The following is a 12,174-nucleotide window of genomic DNA, read 5'->3' as shown; positions in this document are numbered from 1 at the left end:
TTCTGCAGTCAAGCCACACCAGAACATAACATGGTTCAGTTTTTTGTATAACATACATGGCTGCATAATAAACACCGAAAAGCTATGGAATGCATGATGATTGTGCCAATAATCATAAGGAGAATGACCGCATCAAATATCACATTCTATGATGGGTTAAATGCTAGCTCGTCACACCCTTGATGACATTCTTAATGAAGAACATTTTCCATTTGATTAATTTTCCTTTTCTGTGGCCTGTACTATGAAGCGGGGTTACTGGCTTATTGGGGAAACTTGTCAGATTTAAGGTACCACAGTTTAAATTTACTTCATATTCGTTCACTTGCATTTAACCAGACTACCTTAAATCCGTAACCCCGCTTCATAGTACAGGCCCCAGGACAGTGTTTTTTATTAAATGCTGATAATATAAAGTTAAACAGTGTTGGAAACAAGTTATACTTGTTTTCCATCAATTTTCTCAGTCAAACCTATGCAATTAAATCTTTTTTTTGTTTGCACTCTAGAGCCCTTAATATTCTATGCTTTTATTGTAAAAAAAAATATATATTTTTAAAACTGCAACATCCAGTGCTTTTTATTCATGCAGTCCCAGGGAGCAGCGGATTTACAGTGCAACATTGAAATCTATTTTTTTTTCAAATGGTAATGATTTGCATTTGCTTTTTTACACTGTAAATGTATTTTCTAGGTGTTTCTTTTATACATATTCATATATGCTTCAGGTTATTACAGCACGAGTCATCAACCAGTACTGTTATAGTGTTACATGACTTTTTTATTGTGACGTTACACTTGTATGACATGGAAATTCTATTTTAAATGCATTTGTTCTGCGGTACTAACACTTACCAGGCAGAGACGGATAAGCCACACAAAACTCCTTTCAGACTGTATACGTTGACAGTTGTGAATTCAGTAATTAGACAGAGTCGAATAAATAAATAATCTGGCAGCCTATTTAGGGCTGAGCTGCAACTAAAATGTAAGAGTGATCAGCTTTAAGCAATGTGCATTGAACAGGGTGTCTCAACCAAGAAAACCACATACAGCTCATGTAAAATGCATTTTATTGAGACAAGGTGCTGATGCATTCCTTGTTTTTTCCACAAACACCATCTTGCGCTACATGACAGATGAAGGTTTAAACTGCAGGGCCAGCCAGCACTCTGGGGGTTAAGAGCCTTTCATAAGGGTTCAGTGCTGACCCACGCAGCCACAAGATTCAAACCCACAACCTTCTGTATGCAGATCTACATACATAACTCACTGAACTACACAACACCCAAGAGCAACTTGTATGGCTCATTTGTCAAAGTTATTCATGAGACACAACAATATCAAAATGTTATCCTTGGTAATTCCTAAATTAAGTTGCTCTAACTGCAAAATGGCACGTTAAAAATGGCAAACGTTTGGGCGTTCTATATAGCATCATGCAATAAATATATCCAATGCACAGTTAGCTAGCCAGCTATTACGTTCTGATGATCAACTTGAGAGAGATTCTGAACGTAAAGCTGTTTCAAATTTTTCCTCTGTTTTCTTTTTGTAGGCATTGGCAGGCAAATTTGAAATCATGACAGATACATCACATTAACTAAGCAGGCGCTTTTATCAAAAGTAACATGGATTTTTCTTTTAAAGAAAGCCGGTGAAATCATTCTGCCAAGTCTGGGACTTGGGAAACCTTCCGATTATATGCACAGCACCCTAATCTGGTTAGTCAGCGAATTGTTTCTAGTTGTGCACTGCGTATTAAGCTTAGAACTGCATACAAATAAAACGCATGACTGAATGTTTTGGTGGTGCTGTAGCACAGGAGTTAGCACTGTTGCCTCACACTTCTGGGACTTGAGCATGTTCTCTCAAGATTGAAGATTCTCTGGCTTGTTATGGGGTTTCTCCAGCCCCCCACCCCTCCCCCACCCCACAGTCCATTAATTATACTTTCCAAATTGTGACTGTGTCTGCCCTGCAATGGGCTGGCGTCCCGTCCTGAGTTATTCCCCGCCTTGTGCCTGTAGTTTCCGGCAAAGATTCTGGACTCCCTGTGACCCTGTGTAAGACAAGCAGGTACAGAAAATGAAACAGAAAGTCAAATGGACGACACTTCTGTTTTTGTCTGGGTTTTTAAAGAGAAAGATTTTAAAATAAATGTTTTGCTTCATTGCAGCTCTTAAATTTGTTGATTATGTAATATTAGACACTTGGATTAGCAAAGCCGCATGCAATTGTTAGTAACACACAAACAGGATACAAAAAAATCTAAATGACAGTAAGCAATTATTAATTGTATTCTACATACATTTCATTTGTGCCAAATTACATCATCAGACAGGCTATATAATGATTTTGCTGCAGAGCCATCATTAGGGCAGCACAACCACGCCCCCTAGGGGATCCTGCTCAAAAGGGAAACCTGCCTAAATAATGAGAGGCTAAATAACAATGTTATTAATTATTTGCATTGATTATTCACAGCTATATTTAACCTGAAAACATCGGTTTAACTAAATATTTGGGGTGCAACAATACATGCAGGGTATTCATTGTGTACAATCATTTTTGGTTCAGTACACACAATGAAATGAATGAATCCATTTACTGACATGGGTGTAACCTAAATTAACAAGTGCATGTTAAGCACAGAAAGCATTATGCTAAATGTGGCTGTGAATTGGTTATGGCTAATGCTGATTACAGTCAGGCATAATCGGTGGTTTGGGAACATTTTGGTTTCCCAATAAAGTATACGAGCACTGAAAAGGGAGTAGTTAATAAGACCAAGGCTGTCTGTCTGCCGTCGTATCCTGTGCACGACCGGAGCAAAGCAGAATCACCCTGTGCAAGTTAGTCTCCGCATGGCATTTATGGTGATTTTACTTGGAAATTCAGACTGGTAACTCTGAGCTGTAGAGATGTTTATTGTTATAGATATGCAGCAAAACTCTGCAGTAGAGAACAGGCAGTTTAGTTCATTATGATTGTTATATTTGATATATTTTTTCAAAATATATTTTATATAATTGTTTTTGCAATGTGCAAATAAGCGTCTATTACGTTTTGCAATTCAGACACGTCGGCAGATGCATTGCCTTTGGATTGCAACTGTTTCTAATCGTGTTTGTGTTTGCAGTTTTAATAAAAAATTCATTCAGATTCTATTTCTCTGCTGTGCAGAAATTGCACCGAATTATGAACTAAACTGAGGTTTGTACCGAACTCTGAATCCTGTGTACTGTTACACCCCAACTAAATATACACTGGAAATACACTTAATTGAAATCACGTCTTGGTCATGTAATCATATAGCCTGGGCAAACATAACCTAATAATAATAATAACTGACCCTTTATTGATCCCTGTGGGGAAATTGCCTTTACACCTCCCTCAGCTTGCTCTTTGCAGAGTAAAGTGCACCCAGGGAGCTGGGGGTTAAGGCCCTTGCTTAAGGATCCACAGATGTGCAGAGGCTGGGTTTGAACTGGCAACCTTCTGACGACTGGCACACTGGCTTAGCCCACTACGCCACACGCTGCTCCATGCTGCTGTTTCTCTATAGCTACTCCAGAAAGTCTAGAATGGTCATATTGTAGACTGGCAGTAATTATTTTTCATGATACTTGCTTCTGTATTACCATGTCCAAGCAGTAGGAGGCAGAATGATTTCCATTACATGATCTGTTTCAGCCTCAGCTGGAGCTCCAAATATGCTGGCTTGCCCTGCGCTCCATCCCTCATCAGACATGGGCCTGTTTCACTGGCTGTATGTACACCAAAGAGCCAAAACATTATTACCACCCACAGATGATAATAATCAATAAAAACGATTATCTCAGAACAACTGCACTTATCAAGACCTGGGATATAATAAATTGCAAGAGAACAATCGGTTTTCATGGGTGACGATTTGGATGCTTGAGAAATGACCGAGTGTAAAGATCGGACTGACTTTGACAGGGGATAAATTGTCATGGCCAGACGGTTCAGAGCATCTCCAAACCACCAAGGGTTATGGGGTTCTCTCTGCGGAGCCCCGCTCATGACTTCACAATAAAAACTATGAATATTGTGGTCATGTTTTACTAATCTGCTCCCGCTTTGTATTAAGCGGGGATAACGGATTTCCCTTGGCACCTGGAAAATCCATTTTTCCCTTCCTTACTGGTTGTCGAAGTATGAACGGTGGCGGAAAATCATCCAGAAACATATGTACCTGTAGCAAAGTTAACACAATGAGCAACGTTGTTTAGAAACACTGTCAAATTTCAGCAGTGGGAACAGATTTTCTTTGGCACTGAGTAAATCCATTTCCCCTTCTTACTGGACGTAGGAGTAAGCGGGGTGACTGAAAGTCATTCAGATACATGTGTAGTGTGTAGTATTAAAAGTACTGAGGCCCAGAGTTGGCCTGAGAACATAATCTGTTTAACAGGGGCAACCATATGTTCGCATCCTGGGCTGTGTTTCCTGATAATGGTCACTTTTAGTGTCGCGCAAAGACTTGAAAGGTATACCTTACTAAAGTTCTTTACTCTTTTATACGTGCTTCCAGAACAATCCCTTAAGAGATTGCTTAAGGCACAGCCTCTTAATTGCGATGTTAGTAGGTGCCAAGACACCTAATTGGTTGACATCGATGGCTCAAGAATTGATTATTCCCTCCATGTAGCAATGTGTGACTGCCGCATGAGAGAAAGTGTTCTTTGTAAATATCCCTCTGCAGCAATCCTAGAAATATTGCATTAATCAGAGCAGGGGAGAACCTAAAAATGAAATACAAAATTAACAAACTAAATCATCTAACCGTAAATATGACTTTCGCCGATTGGGTGCATGAACCCGCCTTCCCAGATTGTATTTTTTTAATTTTAATTTGTTCTATAAACCCATTTAATTTTTGCTTCTTCTATAGAACATCTGCATGTACAAATATGTGTGCGTGTCATTGAGACTGGGATGAGCAACGGCACAAAAGCTGAAAGAAAAGTTGCATTACTGTCATAACATAAGAGAACGTCCAATGCGCTTCAGTATTGACTACTAAGGACTATTCCAGGGTATTTCTTTAGGAAAAATGTATTAGATTTACATATAATTTAACTGTCAGTGTCGACTCTCACCAGCCTCCTGAACCAAAGTTTTGCTATACTGTGACTTTGACACATCTACAGAGGTGCATTCCAGGAGCATCAGAAATATCAGCGCACCTCTCCCCCCCCCCCCCCCCCCCCCCCTTTATTACTGATTGGTAAATAAATACATAATAAAGAAGTGCGCTCCTTATCATTCATTCTTTCATTAGGAATCTGTGTGGTATTGATTCCTATTCAAACAGCAAGTGCGAAACTTAACGAAGATTGCAGTCTGGTATTGGACAAAATTATTTTATCATATGGATGAGTTATTTTTTTATTAAATGATCTTTGGTTATGAAACTATACCCGTAACAATATTAATCTTATTTTAAATGAGCAGTATGAGCAGACAACAGCGATAACAGACAGCTAAGAGAGGCTCAGACCAACCTTATGAAAGAATATCTTACGGAAGATATACTTTAATAATGTTTTGGGAAACACGTTGGAGCGTTAAGATATAACTTAAGGTACAACTTACGAACAACGCAGCATAAGAAGGTTTCGGGAAACGCACCCTTGGATTTCAGGAGATAATGTGTAGGCCTATGTAAGATGGCTGAAAGTTATTCAGGTACGTAATTACTTGCGCATAAACTAGTATTATTGAGCATTTAGTATAGTAATATTGAGGTCCAGAGTTGCTGTGTGTGTTTTAGATGGGGTAACCATATATTCCAGACTTAAGGATATACAGTAAGTCTGCAGATTTTTCTTGAACTGAAAGTCACACGCCAAACAGCTGACCAAATCAATCTATCTATCTATTTCTCTCTCTCTCTCTCTCTTTCTCTCTCTCTCTCTCTTTCTCTCAAAACACACACACACACACACACACACACACACATACCATTTTCTCCAGTGGATTCTGGCTCAGCTGACTGCAGCAGCTCATCATAACCATCACTGCCTGCACTGGCTGTGCTGTTTGTAGTCTCTGAACAACACAAATTTATGTAGATATTAAGGTTACATCCATGACAAAAACTATTTTTTTCTTTTTTGTTCCTATATAGCATGTATGTAGGTCTATGTGTTTTGTTTCCCAAGTGTATGCTTTGGCGATCCTGTTTCTTATGGTCATGTCAATGGACGCATTCACACCGCAGCAATTCGGCCCGATTGTAGTTCCTCCTGGAGGCGGTTCTAGAACCTTTTTAACACCTACTCCAGACTAGGTACTTTTTATTGAAACACAAGCTACTGGGGAGGTGCTTGCAGGGATAGTTTGCTGATTGGTTGACCACAAGCACCGTCGCTAGAAGTTAAAAATTATGTGAAAGTGCAGGAAAACAGATAAATATAGCAGAGCAAAGGTTCCAGGTCCTGTTCTGTGGTGTAAAAGCAAAAATTGAGCCGAAGGAATAATTTTTGTAGGCTACCTCAATTACAATTCGACTGATAACCGATATACTTCTCTCTAATAACTCTGGTGGGGTGGTGAAACTTGGCAGCGCTTATTAGTGGAATAACATTTTAATCATTTTTCATTCTGTGAAACTGTAAGATTGATCTGCCAGTGAGATTTAATAATGAAATACAGACACTGCTCATTTAACGGCCAAGTTCCATTCCTACGACTAGGTCATTAAGCGAACTGGCCGATAAGTAATTTCAAGCATATCGTACTGGTTGCTGGTTTGTGTTAAGCATCTTTAGATATTATTTTAAAGTCACCCTTTTTCAGTGCGAAAATACTTGTGGCTAGGCTTAAAAATACTCGGGGTTATAGCCCTGACTGATCAGACCTAACAACAAGTATGTCTTGCTGCGACCAGCGGGAAGGCAGGATTGGATATCCAGCCTGACCTACGGTACATCACCTCATGAGCCATTATTGTATATTTTTCAGTTACTTATGGTTAAGAATAGGGTTTGGTATGGGTTAGAGGTTAGGTTAGCCAAGCTCCCCTTAGCTCCCCTTTCATTTGAATCATGGAGTTGTACTTATACACTATGACTGTCCCGGCATGTTGTTTTACAGCAAACTTTTTTCTTTTTATTAAGTGAAAAGAGTACGCTCTAAAATGTGGAAGGGGGTGGATGTCCAAACCCGCCTTCCCATAGGTCGCAGTCAGCTAACAATATCAATTGGTTGACGTCACAATTCAAATCAGCTCATCAAGGGGGTAACATGGGGGACAGAATCTCCCATAACACCGGCACCATCGCCATGGACAGATACGTTGCACTTAATAAGCTAACTTTAAGCAACCTCTTAAGTAAGGTATACTTTTCAAGTCTTTGTAACATCTTAAGGTACTATTATTGGAGAACGCATCCCTGAACTTTACTGACTTCTTCCCACTCTTCTGGTGGAGTCTTTTCCCAATTCAACGCCGCACATAATGTTTCCCATCTGAACCAACTAGATTAAATTTACTGTCATTACTGAAATCCACTCTGGCCTAGGGATGAGTTCTCCGAAACCTTTTTAACGCTATGGAGTTCCTAATTTCTACCTCCAGTTGTAGCATAATGTTTCGAGGTGCTTGGGTTCTCAGAAGCCCTCTTAACGCAACATCATTCAGAAATTCTGCCTTCAGTTGTACCTTAACATTCCAATATGGTTCCTAAATCATCCTTAAGATGGTTAAGTATGCCTTCTTTCTGACATACTTTTAAAAAGTTGGTCTGAGCCTCTCTTAGCTGTCTCTTATTGCTGGTGTCGGCTCATACTGCTCATTTAAAATAAGATGAACATCGTTAGGGGTACAGCTTCAAAACTAAACATCACTTAACTAAAAAAAACTGATCCATGTAATAAAATCATTTTGTCTGATACATGACAACAATCTTTGTTAGGTATTTGTTTAATCTCCGGGTTCTGAATATGCAGTGAATTGACCTCAGTAATGCATGGATTAATAATAAAGATAAGAAACGTGCTGATCTATCTATCTATCTATCTATCTATCTATCTATCTATCTATCTATCTATCTATCTATCTATCTAAATCTATTTGCTATTTGTTTGTTTTTTTCTTTATTTATTTCAATGGAAGGAAGGAGGGGAGGTATATTGGAGGGGGGTCTTCTCCCCATTTCCAACGTCCTTGGAATGCACACACTTCTTTTGTAATGTGACAAAGTCACAGTCACAGTGTATGCAGCTTCATTTACATATAAATCTAATACATTCTCCCACCAAAAAAGTACCCTGTAATAGTCCTTAGAAGTCAATGAAGCACACTGGACATTCCCTTATGTTACGACAGCAACACAACTTTTCTTTCAGCTATTGTGCCATTGCTCATCCCACTATCAATGACATGCACAAATATTGGTGCACACAGGTGTTTTAGGCTTATAGAATAAATAAAAAATAAATGGTGTGATACTACAATCTACCCCGCGACCCAGTTGGATAAGCGGTTTGGAAAATGGATGGATGGATGGATACTACAATCTAGGGAGGCGAGCTTGTCCATCCAGTCAGGGAACATCATGTTTACAGTGATTCAGTTAGTTAATTCCGTGTTTTATTTTCATGTTCCCCACTGTTCTGATTAATGCAAGTGCGACTGCAGTGTTGGACTGATCCCCCAATGAGTCTCTCTGTCACTCCCTTGTGTGCTCGTCTTACATGGGCAACTGGCCTTTTTAGGGACTTGAATAATTAGTTTCTTTGTACAGCTTCAATATTCGTGAAACAAAGATCTTGTAATACCTCTCTTCTCTTCCAGTGTCTAAGAGAGTCAACCCACCAGCCTTGATCTGAACAGTCTGACCCCAAAGGGTTTCCGTCGCCTCTGAGGGGCCCAGCATTCTGCTAAATGCCTACCAGTGTTGCCAAATAGATTGGGGTTGCCAGATATTTCAAGATATTTCAGATCAGAATCAAAAACTATCAAGTACAACAAACTGTTCTCTAATTTTGATTGCAGACCTTTTTCGAATTTCTTGTTTAAACCTTTTATTTTGTGCTGTGCAATAGTTTTCACTGATGAATTCTGATTAAAATATATTTCTTCTATTCTGTTAGAATGACTGAATTCCTGTACACAAAAATGTCTCTCGTTCTCTGATTTTGATCACTACTGTATGCACATATATAAATAGTAGCCTATATTTCTATGATGGTGACTGTCAATTAAAAAACAACCAATATGATGATGCTCTTATGACTTCACTACAATAGTGACATTATCTTGAAAGTCTATGAGAAGACATGCTTTCTGCCTAGCTGAATAATTTTTACAATAATTATTGAAACACTTCAATATTGGGGCATATTAATATACTGTCGATTCACAATTTAGTCTGAATTAAACAATAATAATTATAATAATAATAATAATAATAATACATTTTATTTATACCCCCTTTCAAGACACTGAAGCACACTGTACAATCACAATAATCAACAGTCTCAATATAAAATAATTCACAATAATAATCGTTTGCAGTTACCATAAAACCCGTATTATAAATAATAATTATGAAATCATTCCCATTTACCATTAATATGGTAGACTGAGTACTTCCTATATCATGTTTGTTTCATCCTTCAGTTAAGTCCCACAGTCATGTAGTTTATCTAAACGTCGAATGAAAATTAGATCGTATCTGTTAGGTTTGTGTTGTTGCAGTGCAATTGAGTGGAATCCAGCCCAGTGTGTATCATTGTCTTATTCCGGGTGCTTTCTCGAATAGGCACCATTCCGCATTCCAACCCTGATCAAGACAAGAGATTGGACGATGTTTGAACTCGGGTTGTGTAAGAGTGCCCCCTGGTGTTTCAATACAAGAGGGCATTTGATTTCGAAAACATGCAATCTGCTTAGAATCTCCTCATATGTGTTTTATAGTTTTTCCTCAATGTCTATGGGTTTTATCTACGACTTTCCAGTAATAATTTAAAATGTAAATTTACTTGCACAGGTGACCCAAAATTCATATGTATTTTATGAATTACAGCAACTGCACAATAGAATTGTGCTGAAAATAGAAACAATAATATTTTAACACTATAATCCAAATAGTCTCAAAATTGCCCATAATGTATGTGTATGTACCCTGTGTTGGACTAGTATCCCATCTTGGGTGAACCATGTGCCCTATGCTGTTCAGGACAGATGGCTGATAAGGATGAAAACGGAAATAGGGCACTTAATGCACATGATGATGATGATGATGATTATTATTATTATTATTATTATTATTATTATTATTATTATTAACATTAGCAGTGGTAGTATTGCTGTTGTCATTCTTGGTCTTGTTGTTTATGCTGTTGCTTTTGAACAAGGGTGTAGATTTGACTATGCACAGTAAGGATGTGTTCCTCCCAATACTGTGAGAGTACTATGTGTGTTAAGGGGGACAGGGAGTTACGGGCTGGTTTGGCCCTTACCAATGCTGAAACCAAAGCTATACACGCTTGCTTTTGAAGAAGTAGCTGAAGTCCAGCTACAGAATTAGAATGACCTTCGTATAGTATAAGACTTTTCATAGGCAGTTAAAACCATCACTTCTTTTAGTGCTGCAGAAAAAAATGTCGGTCGATTATTATGTAAAACTCATCATCTGGTAAAATATCAATTTTAATGTATATACTGCTATGTCGACTTAAATTTATCTTTAACATTTTTTTAGATTAACAAATTCACCTTTACTTTTCTAACTTTTTTTAGAAATAATTCGAAATTCCAGTCGCGTTCTACTACAACACGCAATTGAATTATAATAAAAGCCGGAAAACATGCCAATGCAAAAGAGGAATAGATAATAGCACTGAAAACGACACATCCATACTTGACTTGCTTCATGTACGGAATTTTAATTTGATGCAGTTGTGCAATGATGATCGAAACGTTTGAAAGTATCAGTTTTTGTTTGATTATATTAAAACAGAAGCAAAAATTTATCCAATCATATTTTACGAGGAATATTTCCAAAAAATATATTCTACATTGTTAATGGTTAATCCATTCATATCGTAAGTAATTTTTTTGCGAATTTTTGCAGTGTTAACATATCAGTTGCTGAGTACCCGACTGTAAAATATTTGGTTAAAGACATGTCTGGGTTAGTCTGCTCTCGTATTCAGATTTACTCATGATGTCCTGTTTCTAAAATGCTAAAAAGATTTTAATTACTTTTCATTACTTTTTTAGGGAGATCTATGTCATTAAATGTAATATTAAATACAGGGGAATTGGTAGAAAATGGTTTTTGAATGCGAGAAGCAAAACGTAAAGAAAATAATAGATTTTCTATTCGTTTCAGAGGACATACGCCTAATACAAATAACATTGCAGATAGTGGCAAGGTTTCTACAAAAATATAGAAGCAGGGCTACCTAAATTTTGCAGGTGAGAGAAAACACCTATCAACAAACATAATGTAATTAGGAATTATTAAATAAGCATGACTTGACAGTAGTTTCAACCATTTGTTCTGGGTTTTGGAACTAGATGTACTTCGTGTTCAGTCCATTCTAAATAACAACCAACTGGGAGCAATTAGAATTCACATCTCTAGACCGATATGACATTCAGGCAAATTCGTTGATCGATGTCATATAACTTTGTACGATGGTTAGTTATCAAACTCAATAACATTAAAGTATCTCTGAATTAACAGTGAAAACAGTAAAAATACACAAGATCATATGCGACAGCCTATATATAGATATTAAAAACATGATGCAATGATGCAAGCATTAAGCAGACTACAGCATATCAACTGATATGTTTAAATATAGGGAAATTATTGAACTGTACCAAATGGCTATTATTTGCACAAATTTAACTATCATAAAATATTTTAACTTGGGTTTTGTTTTGTTATACTTTAGTAGTATTAGTACTGTAGCAGTCCTACTATAGCAGTAGTAGGAGGAGTAGCAGTTGTAATAGTAGTAGAATTCTTTAGCATAATTAGTAGCATATGATCAGTATAGTAGGCTTTAGTTAAAATGGAATCACCGTTAATGTCTGATCCAAATCGGAACCTCCGTCAACATCACTCTGTGTACCGTACACTATAGAGAGAAGTCTTCGTCAAAACGCACCTTGGCAAACTA

The 12,174-nt window shown here is 37.6% G+C and overlaps 1 long non-coding RNA gene across 1 annotated transcript; it reads right to left on the bottom strand.

Moving 5' to 3' along the window:
- Positions 1 to 1,056: 1,056 nt before the first annotated feature.
- Positions 1,057 to 3,616, bottom strand: LOC125742991 (uncharacterized). The gene is made up of 2 exons (XR_007398255.1): positions 3,356 to 3,616; positions 1,057 to 2,062 (listed from the first exon to the last, which is right to left on the bottom strand). It is a non-coding gene; the product is annotated as an uncharacterized LOC125742991 (long non-coding RNA).
- Between the last annotated feature and the right edge of the window lie 8,558 nt (positions 3,617 to 12,174).

Source organism: Brienomyrus brachyistius, chromosome 5, assembly GCF_023856365.1.
Source record: "Brienomyrus brachyistius isolate T26 chromosome 5, BBRACH_0.4, whole genome shotgun sequence".
Lineage (NCBI taxonomy): Eukaryota > Metazoa > Chordata > Actinopteri > Osteoglossiformes > Mormyridae > Brienomyrus > Brienomyrus brachyistius.
The sequence above is the reverse complement of the archived record's forward strand: the minus strand, read 5'-3'. Positions and strand labels throughout refer to the sequence as shown.